The sequence below is a fragment of the Capsicum annuum genome, chromosome 5 (assembly GCF_002878395.1).
Source record: "Capsicum annuum cultivar UCD-10X-F1 chromosome 5, UCD10Xv1.1, whole genome shotgun sequence".
In the NCBI taxonomy this organism is placed as follows: domain Eukaryota; kingdom Viridiplantae; phylum Streptophyta; class Magnoliopsida; order Solanales; family Solanaceae; genus Capsicum; species Capsicum annuum.
The window spans coordinates 27,041,363-27,053,937 of record NC_061115.1 but is presented as its reverse complement, the minus strand read 5'-3'; the positions used below and the strand labels follow the sequence as shown (position 1 = coordinate 27,053,937).

The following is a 12,575-nucleotide window of genomic DNA, read 5'->3' as shown; positions in this document are numbered from 1 at the left end:
TTCGTCAAAACCTTTGACACATACATTATTAGGTCGGATCTTTTCCACATTAACATTCAACTTTTGAAAATTTGACATAGGACAAATGTTAGCGCCTGATCCTCCATCAATTAACACTCGAGTGACGATGGAATATTCACATTTCACAGAAATATACAGACCTTTGTTATGCTCAGTACCTTCCATAGGTAATTCATCGTCTGAGAAAGTAATTTTATTTGATTCAAGGATCCTTCCAATAACTTTTTCCAGTTGATTCACTATAATCTCACTGGGGAACACATGCTTCATTAAGAATCTTCATTATATCCTTGCGGTGTTCCTCTGAATATATCAATAAAGATAACAAAGAAATTTGTGCTGGTGTCTTCTTCAACTGTTCTACAACAGAATGTTCTGGCAATTTTCTTTTCTTTTTAAGAATTCTTTAGCTTCTTCATCAGTGACAGGCTTCTTGACTGTCATTCTTTCTTCACCTCCTTGTTTATTCTTTCTTAACTCTACTGGAGCATAACATCTTCTAGATCGAGTTAATCCCCCTACTTCATTTACTTCTTCAGTCACTTCTTTCCCCTTGTGCATCGCCATTATGCGATCATAATTCCAAAGAACTGCCTTGGTATCAACTATAGGCAGCCATGACACTGGTTTAATAACAATAGGAGCTATGAGAGCTCCTTTTATGATTAAAAGATGCTTATTGGATATTTCGAGAATAATGAGTTTTGGCTTTATTTGACTTGACCCAATATTTTCTAAAAAAATTTTCCCTTCCACCAAGGAAACATTCGATGATTCGAGTTTTGTTATGACCACCTCCGCTTCTGCAGGCTTTTCTTTTGTCAAATTCACAGCATTTGCTGATTTTTCCGAATCAGTTTTAGTTTTAATGATCGGCTTAAAGGAAATCGTAGCATCTTCACCACTGAGTATCACTTCGAGCATATTTGTTTTATTATGATCTGGCAGCGGATTTTGATTGATATTTGGAGCGTCTAAACTTTCTACTATGATCTGTTGGGTATTAATCAACTCTTGAATAGCTCTTTTTAGATACCAACATTTCTCTGTGTCGTGCTCAGGGGCATCAGAACAGTATTCACATCTTCTAAAATAGTCCAAGTTCTTCGAAGAAGGATTCGGGATCCTTCTCTCAATTGGGTTTAGAATATTCATTTTTCTCAGCCTATGAAATAAACTGGTGTAAGCTATTCCAATAGGAGTGAAATTATCTTTTATCATGTTATCCCTTTTGAAGTCTGCTCTAGGCTGAAAATTAGACCTGGGAGGGCCTCTTTGAACTTGCGGGACCAGTAGATGATTTTGGATGGCTGGTGCACGCCATTGCGGGTAAGAAGGAGCCCAAGCATATGGTTGTGCATTGTAAATAGGATATTGAGATTAAGGAATATAACATAATGGGTTTTATGCGTATGGTTGACGCGCACCCCTCCAATTTTGTCGTGGACTTGGCATGATAGTTGCTACATCTTCTTTTCTTTTCTTTCCCTTGAAACTTCCTGTACCACTTTGAATTGCCTGTTTTGTTGCTTTCAAAGCGGCCTGGCTGATAATATTTCCTGACTTGATTCCATTTTATACCATCTCTCCAACTTTGATAACTTCGGTAAATGTGCTTCTAATAGTAGAAAACAAATGATGGAAATAATTAGGTTCTTATGCTTGCAGAAAAATATCAATTATTTCATATTCTTTTATCGATGGTCTGACTCTTGAAGCCTGCTCTCTCCATCTGACGGCATATTCTCAAAAACTTTCGGTCATCTTTTTTCTTATGTTGGCAAGCGTAGTGCGATCTGGCACTATCTCAATGTTATATTGAAATTGTTGAACGAAATCCCAAGCCATGTCATCCCATACGTGCCAACGAGAAATTTCTTGATCAATGAACCATTCAGAAGCTATTCCTACTAGGCTTTCTCCAAAGTAAGCCATCAATAATTTCTCTTTTTCTCCTGCGCCCCTTAATTGATTACAGAACTTCTTCAAGTGAGCCACAGGATCTCCATGACCTTTATATTTATCAAACTTTGTCATTTTGAATCCCAAAGGTAGATGGACGTCAGGAAACATACATAAATCCTTGTATGAAACACTCTTTGGTCCTCCTAATCCTTGCATATTTCTCATACTCTGCTCCAAGTTTCTAACTTTTCTGGCCATCTCCTCTTGTCTTCATTCTTAGCAATCTTCTCAATCACGATAGGAGTATCGTGTTGATGAGCATGATCATGTGGATTTTGGGATTTGAAAGTCATTTTAGGAGGATACAAAATATCATGACTTGGTTCTCCCATATTCCTCTGTGTTTTCGATTGATAGCCCGCGGTAGCTGGTGCTACAAAAGTGAAAAAACGGGTTATTTGTGACAGACGGATTTGATGGTCGCATGGTAGAAGTACCAGCAACGCCAGTCACATTAGAAAATGGACCGAATCCAAGTGGGTATAATGGATCGCTAGTTTGAGCTGAAGAAGGATTTGGATCATTCGAAGTCGAAAGTCTAGGGATTGAAGAAGGCGGGGTTTGTCCATTCAACCAAGCTTGGTACATCTCTTCCATCTGTTGTTTCAATATCTTAATCTCTTCCATTGATGCTAGTTCTTGCGAAATCAATTAATTTTGCTCCTCCTCACTGTCAGACCCTACACCTTCCTTGCGGGTCATTTTCCCTTTTCCCTTGTATCTGGTGTTGTACGGATGTGATGCCAGTTTAATCACAAATCAACCACCAACTACTTTATCTTTCTGTTACCAAGTAGCAAACAGGTGAGTGTTACATATTTAACACATTATAATGCGACGTTATATGTCATGCTTCAATATGCACTTTCCAACCTATCCTGGAAGGCTTTGTGTTTCATCCGGGCTTTTATAGGCATATATTTTTCAAAAATTATGATTGAACCCCTTAGAGGTTGCCTACGTATCACGCCAGGACATGAATCAGATCTTACATAGTTCGAAAAAAATTAAAGATAAGAAGAAATATACCTTTATTATTATTATTATTTGAAATATGAGAAACAATTTTTTTATTTTTGAATAACATTTTTAATTTTTGAAAATATATATATATATATTTTTTTAGAAGGAAAGACATCCAATTTTTTTAAGATCACCGAATCCATTGAGGACTGCTACGTGTCTCATTCAAATGAGAATCAGGTGTGCGTAGTTCTTGAAAATTATGTCGTACAAAACTCAACCTCAAGACCCCTAAAGGTTCAGGGTTGTTAAGATTTATTTATATTTTTTATTTGTAAAAATTTAGCCTCATGATCCCTAAAGATTCAGGGCTATTAAGATATATAAAATTATAAAAATTAGACTTGAAGAGTAGGAAAAGAATTATAAAAGTAATCATATTTTTAAAATATTCCCTAATAAATCTACGAATAATTTTTTCAAAAGATAGGGTCGAATCCTGGGAAGGACTTCCTACGTATCCCACTAAAGAGTGAGAATCAGAATCTCGTAGTTCATGAAAACTCTAAAAGTATATTATTCTATATTTAAAAATTTTCTTTCTTTTTTTTTTAAATAAAATTTCCCTTTGAAAAATAATTCAATAATTTTGAGGATAATATAATCTTTTGCATTTTAAAGTTGCCTAAAAGCCGGTCAACAATAAAATAAGCCTTCCAAATAAATGTCAAAGAGCACGTAGGATGCACATGTTGGTCTTTATAAAGTAGGTCACCTGTCCTAGAGATATCCGGCCCCCGTGCCGAGTCCCGCTAAATCAAATGCATATGATGCAAATAAAGCAGTACCTAATAGGGATAACTAGATTTTGAGTTTTCAGTTCTTCTAAGTTTAAAACTAATAGGGATAGGTGTCTAGACTGGATTACTCGAGTGGACACTCGAGCCGGGGAGGTACAACTTGGTCGGTAGCAGGGCAACACCGCCTTCGTTGTCGATCCGAACCCCACCTATTATGTGTGACTATATCCTTCACCAGGTGCCTTGACACTGCGATCATCTAAAAAAGAAGGTGGGATGCATATGCTGCATTCCCTCTATCCTATTTCAGAGACTCAGAGGGGATACGCGAGAGAAGACAATATATAATACAGTTCAAATAATATCAAAGCATTAAATAAGCGACAAATAGCACATGAGGCCAACAAACACAATATCAACAATAATTAAAGCAAGTATAAGTCAATATAAAAAGATCTACTTCTTATTATTTCCCAGCGGAGTCTCCAGAGATGTCACACCCCTTTTTTGCCAGAAGGGATCGAGTTCAAAGGGTTTTTCCAATTAAAATGACGGTATTGAATAGGGATTAGGTTTTGTCATTTTTCAGAGTCGCCACTTGGAATTGAGTTATGGTGTTCCAAGTCACCTTTTTGAATTCCTAATCAAAAGGAAATAACTCTTATTTGGTCTTCGAAAATAGAAGACCGGGTAAGGAATTCTATGACCGAGGGGAAGGTGTGAGGCACCCCTCGAGTCCCGTGGTTCTAGCACGGTCGTTTTTATTGACTTATCTTGACTTAAATTGTTTTGGATAAACTATGTTTGTAGACCTTATTCGTTCATTTTCTTATACTAAAACTCATCTATTATTTCATATTAAATAAATCGATGAAAGTTGAAAAATATTTATCAAGTTAATTTTAGTAAAATATTTACTAAGGTGTATTTTTTACATCCTTGTATTTTGAAATGTCTCGAAAAGATGCGTATGCCGCATTCTTTATTGAGACGAAAAATTTAAACGTGTCTAAAAATTTACCTAGCGCTAAAGACGTTGATTCACCACTCATAAATTCGTAACAATTTATCTATTCAAAATATCAATTAGCTTTAATGATATATTTAAGAAAAATTTCATTTTTTAGATGATTAATTAATTTAACCAAAATAATTCTCAAAATTTATTAATAGTGATAAATAAAAATAATAAAATAGTAAAACTTAAAATAAAAATATAAAGCTATCTATATTGTATTAGTATTATTATAATACTTTCTAGATCTATTTATTCTAAATAAAGACAAATCCAAATCATGATGAAACTAAGAATAGTCAAATAAAATATAATCTTCTTCTTCGTTGCAAATCTTTGTATGACAGTAAACCAAAACCAACTACAACAAAATTCAGTAAATACTAATTAATGAAACCAAAATAACAGTACGTGAGGATAAAAAGACGATGACGGATCGGCGATGGCATAAGAGGGATGACAGGAAAGGGGAGGTGGGCGGCAAGGGGTGGTTACGGTGGTAGGTCTCCAGCTTTAATGAGTTTTCCGGCAATTTTCCGGCGACGCAACATGCCGGTTTAAATGGGTTTTCATCGAGAAAAAAAATTAATTCTTCTCCGATTCAAATTCTCATTATTGTATACTAAATCAAACATCAATTTTTATTGATTTTTTTTTATTATTTCAATATATACAGATTTCCGGATAAATTAAAAGGTGTGCATGTATATTGATGTAAATGCAAAATAATTTATACTACTACTTTTTCTTTTTGTTTTAAATTTTAAAGCAAGTAGTATCATATTAGTATTTTATATCCAACATATTTAACACAGTACAATCATACAATTATTCAATAATTTGATAACATAGTATGTAATAATAAAAAGTTTATGTAATCAATCAACTGCACATACTGAACAATCCATAACATTTTATTCATGCTTTTCATAGTAGCATTAATAACATAAATATTACAGGATTAAATAGGAACTTGTAATAAAGCAAGATGTCAACACCAAAACTCGAACAGAAACTTGAAATTCAATTCTTTACTTTTTTTTTTCTCCTTCAGAGTTTTTCCTTACTATGTTTTTCTCACTGTATTTTTATTTTCTCATTATCTGGTTCTAATGTTTTTGTCTGATGATTAATGTCAATGTACGTCCCCTTGGATATGTGTATGAGAGTCCTTTAAATAGAGAAAATTTGTGTGTGTATGGGGGGGGGGGGGGGGGGGGGGGGGGGAAAAGTTATTTTTTGGGGGGGGGAATCTCATTAACAGATAAGAGGGAAGAGTTTTAAAATTTAATTTTATTATTATTATTATTTTGGTTTTATTTTATATAGAAAAATAATAGTAATAATAATAAATAAAATAATAACAATAATAAATTTAATAATAATTAATTAATTTTTTATTTAACAAAAATATAATAACAATTTATAAATAGAAAATTATAAATATAATAAATAGTATTAAAACTATTAATTTATTTATTAAAAATTTATAAAAGGAAAATTATTTATTATTTTTTATATTATTTTTAAAATTAGAATAAAAATAAAATATCTTGAAGTTTACTTTATTTAATTATTTTTTTTTATTAAAAATTTATTAAAAATAAAAATAATAATTAAAATAATATATAAATATTTAAAATTGAGGAAAGATAAAAAATCACGTGTCTACACACGGTGCTTGAAACCACAAGTGATTCTAAGTTAACCCATGAACTGGTATACTGTTGAGCAACTGATTTAATATGTATATAAAAAAATATTATATGCTGAGTGGAAACATAATCCTGAGAAAATTTGATTGAATGTCATACTGAATAAGTTTACAACATGATACATCTGAAGAAAAAACTTGATTTACAATATCATGACTCTGACTGACTATCTATGAAGCCTCTACTATACCGACTATAGATAGTTGGGACATGACTCTAACTACCACTAATCAATACATATGAATAATCAAAATAAAGTAGCTGAACTACAATTGACTGGAGTCCCCAAAATAAGAAAACTCATCACCTGTTGGCTGGAAGCTGCAAACTGTTTGGTTATGATAGATAGGCTACAATTGGTACCTACATTATGAGACAATATAGCACATAGACATATATGTGGATCAGTACATTAGAATGTACTGAGTAAGCGGAGGTGAATGCAATAAGTAAAACTGATTTCATATATAATCTTAAAACATGCATGCTAAGTGCAAGTAGACTCTCCAAGAGACTAAAATAAACTAAAAGCTTAAGTATCTTAAAGTATAAGTAACAAGCATAATCTGATAAGCTGGTGAATCACTACACTTGGTTTCTTAAAATCTTTACTTTTGTAAAATAAGTATAACTGAAGATGGAAAGTGGTAAAATATGAATACTGTATGTACATCTCATGTAAAACTAAATAGACTGTAAAACTAAACTGAGGATCATGCATGGATACTAATATGAAAAACATAAACATGTAAAACTGAGAATGCAAGACCTAACATAAACATGTTTTTGAGATAATCTGTAATCTGAAAGATTAAAATTTGTATAACTGAATAACTGAAAATCTACACACTTGGTCAAGCGAAACCTAAACTGAAATAGACTGAATACTTTACTAAGACCGTGGGAGCTATCTATAACCGACATGCCCCAATCTGAGCTATCATGGTCCAACCTGTAACCCTAGTTGAAAGGGTGTTGGTACCTTGCCAAATATACTAACACTGACTGACAATGTGGATCCACAAGGCTGAGTTGAAGTCTCGAAGGACAAGGGTGTCATGCCTAACTGACGGGGGACCTCTCAAAATCTACGGTGGCGCCATAGGTCTGAAACTTAGGTACTGCTACTAACATCTCATGCCTAACTGATGAGGGAGACGCAGTCCCTACGTTCACTTGGTGTTAATTGTTCCCCACGACTGAATGACACTGATATTGGACTGAACTGAATTAAGTTCAACTGAAGATAACAACTGACATTGCTCATCATGATCATAACATCTGAGTAAATGGTAATATTCATGGTTTAACTGAAATCATTACTTGAAAGGTCTGAAGTCATGTAAAACACGTAGGTATCGAGTGTTCATAACCCGTCAACATTGAATGACCATAATTTATGATAATAAGCTTTTAAAACAATGATATGTGATAATGGTTCAAACTCAAAAGCATAGACATTTCATCAAATATGTGAATCATGAAATTGAACATGGGAATGTGTTAAACATAGGAATTCAACATGATTCACATGGCTAAATTCATAATTTGGGGAATTTAACATGAAATTCACTTAAACAAGACATAGGAACTAAAATTTAAAGCATAAGAAAATCAAATCTTTCATAGGATCATACATAGGCTGAATTGAATTTGAATTACTAAGGAAAAACATGAATTAAACCCATCTTGAACATATAAAATACCATAGTAAAGAAAAATTCCATAATTCAGTTGAAAATAAGTTTTTTGGGCTCCATGGGTAACAGGGACCCATGGATGAACATCCCACATACCTTAAGTTTCATAACTTGGGAAAGAAACCTTATTCTTGATGATTTCTTGAAGGTTCTTGAACTTGAGAAGCTTGAATTCTTGATTACTTGGGGAACAAGGAATTGAATTTGTTTTTGAAGAAAGGAGGAGAGTTTTCTTGAGAGTGATTTTGAGAAGAAGGGTAAAAGATGCCCTAAAAGATGCCCCAAGTCGTGTTATGTACGATTTGGGTTGAGGGAGAAAAGATCCAATTGCCCTCAATTATTTAAGTCAAGAACTGGACGTAACACCCTCGCCGCAATGTGGTCTTATCGCGGTCGAAGGATTCCCTCACTGCGACGCGGTTAGCATGAGGTCGGGACTAGCTACCGCGACGTGGGCTTATCTCGGTGACCCACTGATTTCGTGGTCCAAACATGCCCAAACCTTATTCGAAAAATTCAAAACTCCTTCGGGACATGCTTTTTACATCCCTGAACATGAATTAACTCAAAAACCAACATCTCGGGGTCGGGAAAACCAAAATAAAAATTTTCAAAGTTTAGGAGTCTTGAAAATGACTAAGTCCTCAACACTTAGTAAAAATTTCAAGCCTTAAGCCCCTTATGCATGCAACTAGGAGCTGAATCGAGCTAAGAATATTATGGGTATTACAGCCGTTCTTAGTAATGCCAAGATATTTATTTCATTTACTGTCTCAATATAATAGCCATTTCGACGAATATCTTTAAAACTTAATAAATTTTTCAAGGATTTAGAAGAGAACAATGCATCTTCTATGACAAGTTTCATCCCATTAGGCAAAAATATAGTAGTTCTTCCAAAGTCTTCAATTAATTTTGAATTACCAGAGATTTTTGCAACATTTGCTTTCTTCTAGGCAAGTAGAAAAAGTATTTCTCATCTTTAAATATGACATGCGTTGTTCCACTATTAATTACATAAATATTCTCGCGATTGATCATTAATTCAGATAAAATTTGAGGAGCATCTATGTATTCTTCAAGATGAAAATATATGCAAAGTAAATATTATAGTATTACTAGCAAACATCATACTCCCTCCGTTTAAAAAAGAATGATCTACTTTGACTTGACACAAAGTTTAAGAAAATAAAAAAGATTTTTGAATCTTGTGGCCTTAAATTAAAATTGTGTTAAATGTATCAAAATGCCCTTTAATCTAGTGATCCTAAACATGTCATGTGGAGAATTGAAATTAAAGTATTGCCAAAAAAGGAAAGATGTCATTCTTTTAGAAATGGACTAAAAAGGATTACACAAGCTTTATTTATTTATAAGACTTGGGAAGCATTACTAACGGAAACATAAATTAATACAATCAATAGAAAAGTAAAATACTTAGATTATTATAGATCCATCACAGACAAGGTGACTTACATTTCCTTCCGGGATTTCACAGAAATTTGCAACATCTAAATGTATAGGCTCAACGATATCTTCGGAGATAAAGTTTGCATCTGCATTGTTATCTACCTTCTTGAGGGATGACTGATAGAGATCAACCAGATGCTTTGACGTATGATAGGTATGTGACCAGTGCCTTTTTTTCTTCACACCGCTAGCATGTATTTTTGTGAATTTTTTCATGCACCGCTTCAGGCTTTTCACCTTTCTTCTTACACTACTGGTAAGGAGGTTATTGTTTAGTACAAGATGATAACCATGATTGAAATTTCTTTCTCGGCCTCAACCACAACCACGATTGGGGTCAGGACCTCTTTCACACCTAGATTGGTGAAATTTTGCAAATATTCACTTCACGGAATAGAGCAATACCAAGAGCTCGACTTTCATTATTTTTCATCAAAAGATCATTATATTGTCCAGCAACAAGATGTGAAATTAATTCAGAATACCTTTTAAAGCCCATTTCTCGGTATTGCTGTTGCAGGAGCATACTCGAGGTAGGAAAGGTGGAGAATGTTCTCTAGCATATCATGATCTGCAATATTTTCTCTACATAAATTTAACTACGATTTAATTCAAAATATGATAGAATTATACGCGATTATATCTTTACAATCTTGTAATCTCAAATGGGTTCATTTATAATGTGTCTGTGGAAGAACTAACATCTTCAGGTGGTCATATCTATCTTTTAAATCATATCATAGTGTAGTGGATCCTTAATAGTGAGATATTCCATTTTTAAGCCTTCATCGAGGTGATGATAGAGAAATGTCATGGCTTTAACACGATCTTGATTAGCTGCATGATTATTATGCTTGATGGTGTCTGCCAAATTCATCGAATCTAAATGAATTTCGACATCAAGTGTCCAAGATAGGTAGGTTTTGCCCGTATATCTAGGACAGTAAATTCACGTTTAGATATGTTCGACATTATTTTAAGAAAAATAAATTCTTATTATTACCTGTGTTTAATCGAGATGATAAAGACTCGTTCTAATAACATGTTAAATCATTAAGATAAAATATTAATATTATAAAAGACAACAACAGAGGGAATGACGCAGAAATATTTTTCTTTTATTGCTATTCATATATATTCTACTATATTAGAAGGGACAGTGCACCAGGTACGGTGAAGGGCAATATGGTAATTTTAGTTTAAAATAGAATGCTCTAATTGGCTAAAAAGAGTTGTTACTGTAGCTGCAATGTAATAAATTGTGTGTCGTGACTACATTACCCTTTTGTTGATTTCACGTATTATATCATCCATTTAAATGTCGCATGTCCATTGCCCCACAACTGACTACATTTCCTCAATCATTATATTTGCTTTATTCACTTCTTGCTCATCTTTGCTAACTGTATATGCATTCTTTTTTTTTTTTTCCTTTTCCATTAAAAGTTTAAAACTACAAAATACCTAATAAAGAAATTCAATTAATTAATAGAATATATTTTATATTTAATTTTCCAAATAAAATCAACGTAACTCCAACCTTAAATTACTTATAAGAATAACCCATATTAGAATATTTCGACAATAACCACATATATTATTAATTAAAGGAAAAAATAAAACTAACTAAAATAGTAATACTTAAATGTGAGTCTAATCATTGTTCTCGAAGAGTAAAAAAGACATCAAAAATTTGTTATTGTAAACATGTTATGACAGTTATTATGTGGTTATCAGACTTTGAAAGCTTGTAATGTTATTGAATATATCATAATAGTAAAAGAAAAAAATTAAGTTGAATTTTGTCTAAATTAAAAGAGATAATCTATTAAAAAAGATTAACTAAAAAGATATCCTAAAAATAAAATGAAACGAATGACATGCACTTTTATATTTCAATCAAAAATTTAAAAATCATTTTGAAAAATTAAATTTATAAATAAATATTGAGCCCGTGCTTTTTCTCGCTAGTATATATAGAGGAGAATGGACAAAAATAACTACTCGGCTAAAAGAATTGCCGTCGAGTGGCCATTGATTTTGAATTTCCAAAATATAGCCATGTAGGCCATTTTTTGCTACTGCCTCATTTTTTTTTTTTGTCTTTTAGCTATTTTTTTAAAATTGCTGCTACACTTTTTTTAAAAAATTCATTGATTGCCCTCTTTTTCTAAAAAAATCTTTTTGTCATTTTGTTCACTGTTTTTTTCGCAGCTTCATTTTTTTAAAAAAAAAAACTATTCTTCTAATTGGTGTAGTTTTTCTAACAATTAAATACGATTTTATAACATTGTAATTGTTTCTCTTCTTTTTTATAAATCAAATACAATATTTGATATCAAATACATGAATCTTTGATACCAAATACAAATACATATTTTATACAATAATTATATAAAATTGTATCAATATGGTATAAAAGTGTATCAATTGAGTGTAGAGACTGCATGTGTCCAATTGGACCAAATGACTAAAAAAAATAAATTGAACCGACTGACTTCAATTATCCACATTTTCAAATTATGGGTCATTTCTTTTCAAAGTGATCAGCCCATATATGTATATATATATATATATAATACCAAATGGAAAAGCAAAGGGCCTTTTATAGACATTGCCTTGTGGACCAAGTCCACTACAAGGCGACAAAAGTGCTTGGCCCAAAGTAATTACATGGGCATTCACTCATTATTCCGATGAGCAAATACATAATTACCCCTCTAATATTGGTTGAGATTTTCAGAAAAATACCTAAACTTTGAATTCGATCTATTACACCACGATTCTTACTTAATTCGTTGTAAACACATAATTTTTTTCTGAATCTCAGTCACAATAAAGAGAGTGAACACACACACCAATCAGGTACTGCCACGTGTTAAATACGTTTAATTTATATATATATATATATATATATATATATATA

General features: G+C 32.5%; 1 pseudogene; it reads right to left on the bottom strand.

The window, feature by feature from the left end:
* Window positions 1-1,425: 1,425 nt before the first annotated feature.
* The window catches only part of LOC124898457, a 21,883-nt pseudogene continuing 10,733 nt past the window's right edge, over window positions 1,426-12,575 (bottom strand).